We start from the raw sequence: 15,054 nt of genomic DNA, 5'->3' as shown, positions 1-15,054 counted from the left end.
AGCTAGGTTTTCCGAAGAGAGGAAACAGTAGTCAAATTTTTTAGCTCTTTAATGTAAGGATGGGGTTTAGGACATGCTACTCTAAAACATGGCACCTTGGCATATTGAAAATCTTAAATTGAAGGAGTTTGAGAAAATGGCAGAAGCAGGAAGGTCACTTTGACCTCTCCCCACTCACTCTTCTTCCTTGAAAACAAGAGATAAATCTCCCATGTCAAATGTACCCTCCTCATACCAGGAGGAAAGAAGACTTTCTTATCACCAGACACGGGGAATTTGGGGCAAGAAATCTGTACAAATCCCATTAAACTAACCCTTATCTTCCTAATTACTTCTTTACCACTTACTAACTCTAGCCCAAACCCCTTTATTTTGTCAATTTTTCACAAATCTATTATTTCTTTGTCTAAAAGGTATAAAAGCTTCTTGCTCTAGTCACTACTTTGGGTTTTTATTCTCTTGTGAAGGCTCCGAGGTACACGTAAAAATTCAATAAAATTTGTATGCTTTTCTCCTGTTAATCTTTGTCAGCTTAATTTTCAGACCCAGCCAGAAACCCTAACAGGGTTGAGGAAAACTTTTTCCTCCCCATGTTAACAAAAAGCAGACTAGGCCACTTCCTGATAGAGAGAAGAAGGATAGGGTGTTGGAGAAGGGAAGAATCTAGTGTCCACAACAGCATTATGATTGATGGGACAAGAAAGGAGATCCAAGTGAGAGAGACAGAGGTTGAAACGTGTTTTGATCCCTTATCTCCATGTTTGGTCCCAGAGTGGAGAGGTGGGTAAGATCATAAAATGTAAAGGCAGAGCTTTGTTTCACTTCACATTTGAATTCTGAAAGGAGATTCTCTTGAAGGCTGCCATATAATAGAATCTTGGGAGTGGCCATGTCAAAGAGAATCTTAATGAAAAACGAATTAAACTAGGAGGAAGGCAAGAGTGTTGCTTTCCTAAGCACCTGTGATATTGTGATTCATAATAAGATATATATATTTGGTCTTTGTCCCTGTTCCTCGCATAGAGCTCCTAAAACCTTTGGAATTTTCTAAGTGATAAGAGCAATAAGGATGTCTTTTGTTATTCATAACAAGCCCCCTTCAACTATACTCGGTTTATGTTAATGAGGTGAAATTTGGAAAGCCCATAAGGATGGGGGCTGGTTGCCAGGGGAACTAAACAAGGTGATTAGAGGGTTGGAACTTTCAGCTCCATCCCCCCAACTCCCTGACCTTCAGTGAGGGGAGAGGGGCTGGAGGTTGGTTGACTCAATCACCAATGGCCAATGATTTAATCAAATCATGCTTACATAATAAAAACTCCATAATGACCCAAAAGGACAGGGTTGGGAGAGCGTCTGGGTTAACAAATGTGTAGTTGCAGAAAGAGTGGCAGGTGTTGGAGTAGGCATGGAAGCTCTTTGCCCCTTCCCCCATACCTTACCCTAAGCATCTCTTCCATCTGGCTGTTTCTGAGTTATGTCGTTTTATAAATAACTGGTAATCTAGTGAGTAAAATGTTTTCTTAAGTTCTGTGAGCTGCTCTAGCAAATTAATGAACCCAAGGTAGGGGATGAGGAAACATCCAATTTACAGCCAGTTGGTCAGAAGCATAGGTAACAATCTGGACTTGGCAACTGGCATTTGGGAGGGGTGGCAGTTTTGTACAACTGAACTCTTAACCCATGGGATCTGATGTTATATCCAGATAGATGGTGTCAGAATCGAGTTAAACTGTAGGGCACCCACCTAGTGTCTGAAGAGCTGGAGAATTGCATGGTGTGAGAAAAACTACCACAGATTTGGTGATCAAAAGTGAAGTAGAGTATTGAGAGTAGAAGAGACACACAAGAGTGTTTTTCCTTTACAGCACTTGTTAAGTACTACATGGTACTGACGAGACCCATATGTTCCTGTATGGGTCCTACGTAAAGTCCTACTTCATATGACTATATGACTATAAAGTAGGACTACGCAAGGGAACTGAACTAAGAGCCAGGATGTCTGTCTTGAGGGCTGCTGTAGCAAAGCATGAGGTGAGACTATAACAGAAGCTGTGGTATGGACTAGTCTAGCCATGAACCAGATGAAGGAACATAGCAGATGCTCAAAGAAATTTAACATCCAATGAGATTCAAAGTAAAATTAATCGGCCTACAGCACAACAGTGCCTAGCAAAACTAACAAATACCAGATCAAAACTTAGGCTAGGGGCCAGCCCCGTGGCTTAGCCGTTAAGTGCACGTGCTCCGCTGCTGGCGGCCTGGGTTCGGATCCCGGGCGCGCACCGACGAACCGCATCTCTGGCCATGCTGAGGCCATGTCCCACGTACAGCAACTAGAAGGATGTGCAGCTATGACGTACAACTATCTACTGGGGCTTGGGGGGGGGGGATAAATAAAATTATTAAAAAAAAAAAAACTTAGGCTAGGAGTATGATTACGCCACCATCAGACACCAGTGGTATCTGATGATGATCAAGGATGGTAAATTCAGATCTCAGATGCTACCAGTCCAGAGAGAAGCCCCAAGCAATTATTCCACAAGGAGAAATGTGATGATCCAAAGCACGCAAGATGGTGTCAAGGGACCTGTTTTCTTCCAATCGCCACGTGGTCATGAAAAACACACACCATCCTCATACACCCAGATATAACTGCAGAGAAACAAAAGAGAGGAAAAAGAAACTGAAAAGACTGAGCATTTCACAAAGAGAATGAGCAGTTTCCCCAAAGAATTGTTAAATATATAGCCAGATTGAACTGAAATTTCACTTTTGATTTCTGTTACTTTTCCTTGCTACCCAGTGGAGTGGGCTACTCAAGAAATATAAAAAATAAAGAAACTATGTTTTCTTTTACTATTAGAGTATTGCATAGGTTTATAACTATGTTAAGTTAGGATGTCAAAAATTAACTGACATGCAAAGGGTTATTTGTATTATATGACAAAATAAGATTGATTTGAATGCTGTAGTGACCACAAAAATTGGAAAGCAAAAATTACAAGAAAGTTAGAATTCTGAACTTTAGGATCTGTTTAAAAAGCACAAAATTATTACAGGCATAGTTACACTTCTATAGATTCCCAGTTGTGCTGAAAAACAAAAAATAAAACTAGACAAAAGTAAATAATTAATTGAAGTTGATTAATATTGCCTTTCTCATACAGATTAAATCTTATGTGAAGTCATTACAAAAATTACTCTAATTGAGAGTATTTTGGATTTTTTAAAATAAAAGATAGAAAATTTTACTCCCATTTCACTTATTCCCATGCAGAAGTTTGCACATTCCCCAAAGTGAAATACAGCCATGTGTCACTTAATGATGGGAATACATTCTGAGAAATGCATCATTAGGCAATTTCCGCATCGTGCGAACATCATAGAATGTACTGAAGGGGAACAAAGTTCGCCACCCCAAAATGTGTCTCTTTAACATGACGATTATTTTAGATTGATTATTTTTAAGAAACAAAAGACTCAGAAAGTTTTTCTTGTTACTTCCCCATTAACTGCCTAAAAGGGTTCAGATAAAAAAACTTCTCAGGAAGCAAACTATCACCTTAGCATAACATGAACCAGGTGGTAGACAGGAAATAACCTAGAAAAGCCTGTTTGTTGGGCTTTCTTCTGTGTTCTTCTTTTTCTGTGTGGCCAAACACTTGTTTTCCAAACATTTGCTCCTTTTCACCTACCTGTGAATTGCCTTCCTTCCCTTTGAAGCCCCTGACTCTCCCCACCCCCAACATCATCTTTTGTCTTTAGCTGAGGATGGTATTTAAGGTGAGGGCTTTGGCCATTTAGGCAAATTACTTGGTTTTCCTGGGTTTCTCCCATGTATACATGTTATTAAACTTTTGTTTGTTTTTCTCCTGTTAATCTGTCTCATGTCAATTTAATTCTTAGACCAGCCAGAAGAACCTAGAAGAGTAGAGAAAAATTTCCTCCTCCCCTACAGTATTTACACAAACTTAGATAGAATAGCCCACTACACACTCAGGCTATATGGTACTAATGTTATGGGACCACTGTCTTATATGGGATCTGTCATTGACCGAAATGTCGTCTTGCGGTGCATAACTGCAGTTGAATAAACACTGAAAATTAAACAGGTAAACAAAAAAAACTACGCTAAATAACTGGTCTACATGTTGTTAACCATCCCCAAATGAGAAAAATCTAAGCTAAAATCTATACTCTTACAAATATCTGAATATTTAACCCTTGGCAGATAATAGCCTTAATTTTTCAAATATGTGAATATTTAATAATCACACTGAATAGAGATTCAGAAGGAAAATGTGTTGTCTGTGGTGTGGTTGTGGTTGTGCGGGAGGAGATGGGAGGGAAGAAAGTTGATCTCTAATTTAGCCAGGTGAACAAATAATCATTAAGATTCTGAGCCTCTTCTTTCTCATTTTTAAATATGGGATAAATTATTTAATTTTTCACCCATGTCACAAATTTGTTCTTTGAGAAACGTGAGCAAATTTAATATCATGAAGTCATTTTACAAACTTCAAGGCTCTATATAAATAGAAAGCATTATTGCCACTAAATATTTATTGTTACTTTTGTTTAGTCCAAATAGTAATTCATTTTTAAATATAGAAGCAGTAATTTTGGTTATGCACTACTCAGCTACATAAAGCATTTTAGTCTCTTTAAAATTTGATTATTGCTCTAATAGTGACCTATGAGATAGGTAAAACACTTTGTATTTGATTTTTTTCCCTCTTTATATATAATGGTAAAAAGAAATATACACCAATTCCACTTGAACTCATCCTGACCAAATCCCCTTAATGAGAAAATTGTTGTTTCAAAGGACAAATGACATCAGTATTTGTATAATTGTCAATTACAATAGTTTTATCCTAGATTTTATCATGTTGAATTTTTCTGAAGCATTTGGCACAGAAAATCAAATGCTTTTGGGGTTTGAATCAATTGATTAAATCAATTAATTGGATCAATCAAAAATCAACTGTCCCATTTAAGTCTCAATGTGTTGGTCAGGCTATTTTCCATTGTAAATATAAGAAACCAACTCAAACTAGCAAGAGAAAAAGAAAACTAAGTGAAAAACGCAGGGATGACTCTAACTTCAGTTACTTACTTAACAGTGACCTCAGGAATTAGTCTCTTACAAACTCGGTTATGATATTTTGACATAGCTTATTCTCAGCTAAGATATCCCCAAGTGATGAAAAGATGGCTTCCAGAACTGTGGCTAAAATGTTACCAGTGTGACAGAAAGGGTGCCCTTCTTTCACAATACTTCTGACAGACGTCCAGGACCCCATTTTGTAACAGTCACTCTTATCCCAGTTGGTCAAGCTTGGGTCATGTGATCATGTATAGGTAAGGGTTGTCTAAAAGAAATTTATATTGTGTTACCAGGGAATGCTGAAAAAATAGATGTCTACCACATTAGGCTTTCTCCATGATGTTTTCTGCTGGTTCTCTTAGTCTATTACCGTATTCTTAGTTTCTTTCATCAGCTCCTCTTCTTTTGCACTCCATCTCCCCACATTTGATCATACTTGATGTTCTTACACCCATTATTTTTCTAAATTTATAATCTCTCTCTAGATTATCTCATTTATTCTCTTTGATAGTACCTTCCTGTTGATGCTTTTGACTCAAAATTTAGGTTGTCTGCCTAAATCATAGCCTTGAGTTCTAGACTTGCATTCTAAATTTCTTTTTGGACTTGTTCACCTTCCCCACATTCCATATTTTGGTTATTGAGTATATCCACGTACATACTTAAGCTAGAAACTCCAATTATTCAGCAACAGCTATCTTTTCTCATTATCACATATTGAATCTGTCACTCATTCCTTTTTTTGCTTAACTACTTTAATTTTTTAGAACATTGTTAGGTTCACAGCAAAATTACAGAGATTTTCCATATACCTGCTGCCTCACACATGCATAGCCTCCCCTATTATCAACATCCCCTACCAGAGTAGTACATACATTACACTTGAGGAACATACACAGACACATCATAGTAAGCCAAGTCCAAGTCCAGAGGTTATATTAGGGTTCATTCTTGGTGTTGTACATTTTATGAGTTTGGACAAATGTATAATGACATGTATCCATCATTATAGTATCATAAAGAGTATTTTCATTGCCCTAAAATTCCTCTGCTCCACCTACTCATGGAAACTACTGACCTTTTTACTGTTTCCATAGTTTTGCCTTCTCCAGAATGTCATGTATTTAGAATCATACTGTACATAGCCTTTTCAGATTGGGTTCTTTCTCTTAGTAATATGCATTTAAATTTCCTCTATGTCTTTTCGCAGCTTGATAACTCATTTCTTTTGGGTGTGAAATTGTCTGGATGTACCACAGTTTATTTATCTATTCATCTACTGAAGAACATCTTGGCTGCTTCCAAGTTTGGGCAGTTATGAATAAAACTGATTAAATATCCACGTGCTGGTTTTTGTGTGGACATAAGTTTTCAACTTCTTTGAGTAAGTACTAAGGAGTGTGATTGCTGGGTTGTGCACCATTTGTGTTTTCTTTGTTGTTGTTTTTTTAATTAAAAAAAATCTTTTATTGAGATCATGTTGGCTTATAACATTGTGTAAATTTCAGGTGTACATTATTATATTTCAGCTTCTGTATATACTGCATCATGTTCACTACCAATAGTCTACTTTTTTTTTGTTTTATTTTCTTTTATTTTTTATTTATTTTTTAATTTTTTATTTACTGCAGTAACATTGGTTTATAACATTGTATAAATTTCAAAGAAGATGTGGTATATATACACAATGGAATACTACTCAGCCATAAGAAACGATGAAATCCAGCCATTTGTGACAACATGGATGGACATTGAGGGTATTATACAAAGCGAAATAAGTCAGAAGGAGAAGGTCAAATACCGTATGATTTCCTTCATTAAGTAGTAGATAATAACAACAATAAACAAACACATAGAGACAGAGATTGGATTGGTGGTTACCACAGGGGAAGGGGGGAGGGGGGAGGACTAAAGGGATAATTCGGCACGTGTGTGTGGTGATGGGTTGTAATTAGTATTTGGGTGGTGAACATGATGTAATCTATGCAGAAATAGAAGTATAATGATGTACATCTGAAATTTATACAATGTTATAAACCAATGTTACTGCACCATTTGTTGAAGAGACTATCCTTGCTCCATTGTATTGCCTTTGCTCCTTTGTCAAAAATCAATTGACTATACTTTGGGTCTATTTCTGGGCTCTCTAGTCTGTTCTATTTCTTTCTTTACCTATTCTTTCACCAATACCATACTGTCTTGATTAATTTAGCTTTATAGGATCAGTCCTCCAAATTAGTTCTTCTCTTTCAACTCTGTGTTAGCTATTCTAGGTCTTTTGCCTCTCTATATAAACTTTAGACTTAGTTGTGATATCCACAAACCAACTTGATGGGATTTTTATTGGGATTCCATTAATCTATAGATCCAGTTAAGAAGAACTGATCTCTTGACAATAATGAGTCTTCCTTTCAATGAACATGGAATGTCTCTCCATTTATTTAGTTCCTCTTTGATTCCAGTCATCAGAGTTTTGTGGTTTTCCTTATATAGATCTTATACATATTTTGTTAGATTTATACCTAAGTATTTCATTTTTGGGTGGGGCTAATGTAAATGGTGTTGTGTTTTTAATTTTAAATTCCACCTGTTCCTTACTGGTATATAGGAAAGCAATCAACTTTTGTATATCAGCCTTGTAATATGCAACCTTGCTATAATTGCTTATTAGTCCCAGGAGTTTTTTTTCAATTCTTTTAGATTTTCTACATAGATGATTGTCATCTGTGAACAGACAGTTTTATTTTTTCCTTCCCAGTCTGTATACTTTTCATTTCCTCTGCTTGTCTTATTGCATTAGCTGGAACTTCCAATACAATGCTCAAAAAGAGTGGTGAGAGGTTGTCTTGTTCCTGATCTCAGTGGGAATGCTCGAGTTTCTCCCCATTAAGTTTGACATTAGCTATAGGTTTTTTGTTGATACTCTTTATCCATTTGAGAAAGTTCCCCACTATTCCTGTTTACTGAGTTTTTATCATGAATGGGTGTTGCATTTAGTCGAATGCTTTTTCTGTATCTATTGATACGATCATATAATTTTTCTTTTTTTGCCCATTGGTGTGATGGATTACATTCACTGATTTTTGAATGTTAAAACAGCCTTGCATACCTGGGATAATCCCACTTAGTTGTGGTATGTAATTCTTTTTATACATTGTTGATTTTGCTTTGCCAATATTTTTTGAGAATATTTGTATCTATGTTCATAAGAGATGTTGATCTGTAGTTTTCTTTCCTTGTAATGTCTTTGTCTGGTTTTGGTAATGCTGGTCTTGTAAAATGAGTTAGGAAGTATTTCCTCTACTTCTATCCTTTGAAGGAAATTGCGGAGAATTGGTATAATTTCTTCCTTATATCGTAAAATTTGGTAGAATTCACCAGTGAACCCATTTGGGCCTGGTGTTTTCTGTTTTGGAAGGTTATTAATTATTGATTCAGTTTCTTTAATTTATATAGGCCTATGCAGATGGTCTATTTATTCTTGTGTGAGTTTTGGCAAATTGTGTCTTTCAAGGAATTGGTCCATTTCATCTAGGTTATCAAATTTTGGGGCATAGAGTTGTTCAGAGTATGTCCTTACTGATTTTCTGCCTGCTGGATCCATCCATTTTTGATAGACGGGTGTTGACGTCTCTAATTATGATTGCAGATTCATCTATTTCTCTTTGCAGTTCTATCAGGTTTTACCTCGTGTAGTTTAACACTCTATGGTTAGACATATACACATTAAGGATTTTGTCTTCTTGGAGAATTGACTCCCTTATCATTATGTAATACCCTTCTTTATCTCTGATAACTTTCCTTGCTTTGAAGTCTGCTCTATCTGAAATTAATATCGAGACTTCTGCTTTCCTTGCATTAATTCTAGCATGGTATGTTTTCCTCCATACTTTTATTTTTAATCTATATGTGACCTTGTATTTAAAGTGGGCTTCTTGTAGACAACGTAGAGTTGGATCTTGCTTTTTGATCCTGTGATAATCTCTGTGCATTTAGACCATTGCCATTCAAACTGATCATTGTTATAGTTGGATTTATATCTACCATATTTTATTACTGTTTTCTATTTTTTGCGTGTGTCCTTTGTTCCTTTTTTTGTCTTCTATTCTTTTTATTTGTTTATTTATTTTGCCTTTTTTGGCTGTAGTTGAGAATTTTACATGCTTCCATCTTCTTTCCTTCTTAGCATATCAGTTATATTTCTTTTTTTTTTTTTTTTACTTTTTTTAGTGGTTGCCCTAGAGTTTGAAATACATACTTATAAGTAATCCATATTCATTTTCAAATAACACTATATCACTTCAAGGGTAGTACAAGTATCTTATAATAACAAAATAATCCTAACTCTTTCCTTCTGTCACTTATATCATTGCTGTCATTCATTCCACTTAAGTATAAGCATATGTTCATACGTACACACAAAATATATATATAGCATCCATAATAAGTTGTTGCTGTTATTATTTTGAACTATTATCTGTTAGATCAATTAAGAATAAGAAAAATAATATTTTTTTATCGACCTTCACTTATTCCTTCTTTGATGATCTTCTTTCTTTATCTGACGTTTAGATAACTTAGATCTGAGTTTTTGACCTATACCATTGTCTTTCTCTCTAAAGAACTTCTTTTTAACATTTCTTGCCTGGCAGGTCTACTGGTAACAAACTCCTTTAATGTTTGTCTGAGAAAGTTTTTTTTTTCACCTTCATTTTAGAAGGATAATTTTGTAGGGTACAGAATTCTAGGTTGGTGTTTCTTTTCTCTCAACATTTTAAATATTTCACTCCGTTCTTTTCTTCCTGGTATGGTTTCTGGGGATAAGTCTGATGTAATTCTTATCTTTGTTTCCCTATTGGTGAGATCTTTTTCCTCTGGATTCTTTCAGAATTGTTTAACTTTGATTTTTTGTTGTTCAAAAATGATATGCCTAAGTATAGTGATTTTTGGGTATTTATCCTGCTTGGTGTTCTCTGAGCTTCCTGGATCTGTGGTTTGGTGTCTGACATGGGTCACTTGCATTATTATCACAGCTTAGTTAAAGCTTCACCTGTCTTTGTACTTCTTCATTCCAATCCATAATGTTGTGAAGTTTTTCCTCAATCACTGATTTCATCATGTCACTCCTATAATTAGGATACAGTAAAATCTCTTTGTTTAGCAATAAAACCTAGCACAGAGGAAGATACTTAAAAGTATTTATGATATTTCAACTTTGGTAGAGATTGTGTACATTTTTTATAAAGTTAGTAGTTGTCTTCAATATATCAAACATTATGCTACTGTCCTACTGGTGAAGCAGGCCCTATCTTTGAATTAAATATTTGGGTAGAGTAAAGCAAGTAGACAACAAATCCAGTTGTTAGATGTGATAATTTATAACTTATAGTTTATATATAAACTAGATAGATATGAACTTTCTCTATATAAAACTATATAAATCTCTCTTTCTCTCTTTCCATATATGTACTTACAAAGTAGTACACAAAACTGCCTAAACAGGCCTTTGGAAAGGGGCAAGAATTCTAATAGGCATCTGACATATAGCAGAATGCACTTTGAAAGAAAGGATATCTTTGACAGTGGAAAATGATAGAGTGTGTATTGGGATAAGGATTTACGAGGAGGGTAGCATAAAGCAAATTAAGAAAAAAGAATGGAGAAAAATAAGAAAAAATTGAACTGAGAATTAGGGCTCCTTCTAATTCATGGTTAGGTTTAATAACAGATAAAATTCTGATATTTAGTAAAGTCATGAGAAAAATATAACATTTGAAATGTTCTATCCATATTTTAAAAAAACAGAAAATGAAAGAATCTTCTACAATTTCTTAAAATCAAGTAATCAATAAATTTTATTAGTGTCATGTGAAAATAGGTCACCTTATTTGTGTTCACCATAGAACAAAGTGTAGCTCTCTCTCTTCCCTCTCTTTTTCTCTCTGTGTATATGTATGTATATAAATGCCTTGAGTACAACATTAGAAAATGAGATACTGTAGCACTTTTCTTGGACAGGAATGGGTATGCTTCTTAACTTGATATGGTGCTATCTGTTTCATATGGGCAATATTAGCATTAAACATGTTTAATAACAAGAATAATATGTTACATGTGTATTGGTTCCCCCCTTAGACTGAACTGTCAATATTTCGCATATCCATCTTCAACAAATCTTACAAAGAATGGAAATGTACTTTCCATGAATTGAGATGCATATTTACAAATGTCATGGGGGAGAGGTATACATAAATGTAGTTAGAAAACTTTTATGTGAGTTGAACTTACATGGGGAATATTTTGGATTTGTGGTTGGAACAGAGGGAAACTATTGAAGGTATTCAGGTATCAAAAAGTGATTCTATTCCACAGTCATCCTTCAAAGGAAATCTCTTATAAGCAGAAATCCTCAGCCAAGCACTAACCATCTCTTTCCACCCTCATCCCTCCTCCCACACCTCCTGCTATTTTGTGCATATGCATGTTTTAGTTAAATCACTGACAAGGAAACTACCAGCCTTATGTTTCCACTAATGTTAGGAATAGCACATAGAATTTGTAATGTTAAGCATAACAGCTGATCATACTATAGAGGAGTAGAAAAGGAGAAAAAAATGATGCCATTAACCATGCAAATGTGTGCCACATCTGTACTAAATTGTCATTTGCATGAATACGGCTAAGGCAAGCAGGATTACTGTCATTAGAGCAATGCTATTTGCACTGCTATATTGTACTTAAGGTTGTGTGGGTGTTTCCATTTATAATGCCCCCCTTCTTTTTAGGGGTTTATAATTTGGTTGTAATAATGTGCTTTTGGATGAAACATTACTACAAGTTCACAGAGGGGGAGCAATTTTTAATTACAAAATTGGATTCAAATTGCTTCAGCCATATTTTAGCTGGAAAAAGGCATTTAAGCATACTAACAAAAAAAATATGTTTCCTTTTAAAATATGAGTCTTTTGAATTGAATTTGCAAGAATGTGTCTGGGTTTTTTTTAAGTTAAAGTTAAAAAACTAGTTTTATTGTAACATTTTATATTTATTGATTTGGTATAGTCTCCCACCAGGAAACCAACGCTATGTAATTTGTCCATTTTAGTTCTTGACAAACTTCCAAAAAAAAGGTATTTCAAGTAAATAATTTATTAATAGTTTTATGATACCAGCTCTTGATAAAGTATATACTGCATATTAATATAGGGTCTCTTTAGCTTCTAACAAGACACAAGGTAGTGTACACATATTAAAGAACAACTTTACAATCAGTGTTGCCTATTTATCAATGAATAACAAATTACTTCAGCAAATTTAGGTTAGTAAGTAGCTAAAGTGATACAACAGGATTTTTTTTAACCAAAGATTCAATTATAAATCACATGTATGAACTTAAATAACTAGTGTTTTGACTTCATATAGGCATTGGTTGGTGAGAGATGTTGGCTATGCATAGGTTATGATCACTTTCATCAACTTTATATTCTGAAACGGACAGATATTTATACACACCTGTGTTCTTTGTTATACAGTCATGCACTGCATAATGATGTTTCAGTCAACAATGGACCACATATACGATGGTGGTCCAATAAATTAGTACCATATAGCCTAGGTGTGTAGTAGGCTATACTATCTAGGTTTGTGTAAGTACCATAAGGGAGGAAGAAATTTTCCTCTACCCTTCTAGGTTCTTCTGGCTGGTCTAAGAATTAAATTGACATGAGACAGATTAACAGGAGAAAAACAAAAGTTTAATAACATGTATACACAGGAAAAACCTAGAAAAACTGAGTAAGGCACCAAAATGGCCAAAGCCTTCACCTCAAATACCATCCTTATCTAAAGACAAAAGAAGATGTTGGGGGTGGGGAGAATCAGGAACTTCAAAGAGAAGAAAGGCAATTTCCAGGTAGGTGAAAAGGAGCAAATGTTTGGAAAACAAGTTTGAAATACAAAACACAGAAACAGAAGAATGCAGAGGGGAGCCCAACAAACAGGCTTTTCTACATTTCTCCTTGTCTAGTTCATTTTATGCTAAGGTGATAGCTCGCTTCCTGACACAGGTTTTTTTTTTTATCTAAATCTTTTCAGGCAGTTAAGGGGGAGGTAACAAGAAAAACTTTCTGAGTCTTTTGTTTCTTAAAAATAATCAGCCTAAAACAATCCTCACGTTAAAGAGATACATTTTGGGGTGGCAAATTTTGTTCCCCTTTCGTACACCCTATGATGTTTGCAAAACCATGAAATTGCCTAAAGATACATTTCTCAGAACATATCCCTTTCGTTAAGAGATGCATGGCTACATAGTAATGGCTAAATACAGAACCTAAGATAATGGTCACACATTTAATAGAGTTATTGGTGATTGAATTAATTCAGATTATTTCTACAACACTCTTGGGAAAAGAGAATCATTTATTAGTTGTTATGTAAATTCTCATGGCTGTTGAGAATTGTCATTTTGTAGGTATACAATGTATATGTGCCCAAAATACAAGCATTTGTAGACGTATCAGTCAAGACCATTTTGTAGATATACAAGACCATTTGTAGATATACAATGTATATGTGCCCAAAATACATGGATTTGTAGACATATCAGTCAAGACCATTTTGGAAAATGGATAACACTGTTAAATAGGAAAATTTGAGGACAGTTTACTAATGGGACTATTTTTGGCATGAGTGGGATGGAGAGAAGCCACAAAAAATAGTGCAGCTTCTTGGGATTAGTAACAGAGGAGATTTAGTACCACAGCTAGGTCTGAAGGGCAAGAGGAGGAGAGAGTTATTGGAACCTGGAGAAAGAGCTTGGGAGATATCCTCCTGATGAGAGCTTGATTTGACCTCCAGATTTGACCAAACGTCAAATCTGGTTTGGTCAAAAGAAACAACCAATCTGTCAGAGAAATAACAGGGGGATGAAACACTTGGTCTTCAATTTACTCACAGACCCTGATCTTCTTGTAATGCTCATCATTGGCCATTGGAGGGACAATCCAGAATAATAAGTAACAATAAAAGTACTGAATTTAAATGGCTGCAATCTTAACAAGAAAATTGTTTTATTATTATACACTTGCATGCAATTTTCTACTTTAATCAACCATTGGCTAATTCATCAATTCACAAATAACTTATGTAGAGTCCATTATGTAGCAAATAGACATTTTTGTAAGACAAAGTTGGATATGACATGGTTTGCCCTATGGCAGGGAACAAAATGTGATGGGGAGATAGCGCCTATACACAGATATCTATAATTCTGGCGTAAGTGCCATTTCAGTGGTACAAATTAAGTGCTATCAAGAGATGAACAGTAAAGGATCCATTCATAAGAAATGTGGAGAAAGATTTATAGAATACGTACTAACTGAGGTAGGCCTTAAATGGTAGATACATTTTCTTAGGCCAAGAGTGGATCTTCCTGCCTGAGGAATATTATCTCCACGATACAAGAGTCCGAAAGGACACAGAATTTTCAAGGAACGTTTCATGTGGAAGCAGTGTTAGTTAAAAAAAGAATAGGTTGATATCTTCTAGGAAAGGACCTTAAATGCCACTATATGAAATTTGTGTTTTGTTGAGTATAAAAGGAAAGCCTCTGTAAGTTTCAGAATATGGAAGCAACAGAATCATAGCAGCCATTAGAAAGAGCAGTTTGGCTGTCCCAACTACAGTAGATCCCCCTTATGTGCGGGGTACACGTTCCAAGACCCCAGCAGATGCCTGAAACCACAGATAGTACCAAGCCCTAAATATACTATGTTTCTTTCCTATACACGTATACCTATAATAAAGCTTAATTTATAAATTAGGCACAGTAAGAGATTAAGAACAGTAACTAATAATAAAGTAGAACAATTATAACAATACTTTACAATAAAAGTTATGTGAATGTGGTCTCTCTCTCTCTTTCAAAATATCTTATTGTACTG

This window comes from Diceros bicornis, chromosome 1 (assembly GCF_020826845.1).
Source record: "Diceros bicornis minor isolate mBicDic1 chromosome 1, mDicBic1.mat.cur, whole genome shotgun sequence".
NCBI lineage: Eukaryota > Metazoa > Chordata > Mammalia > Perissodactyla > Rhinocerotidae > Diceros > Diceros bicornis.
This window is presented reverse-complemented; position numbering follows the sequence as displayed.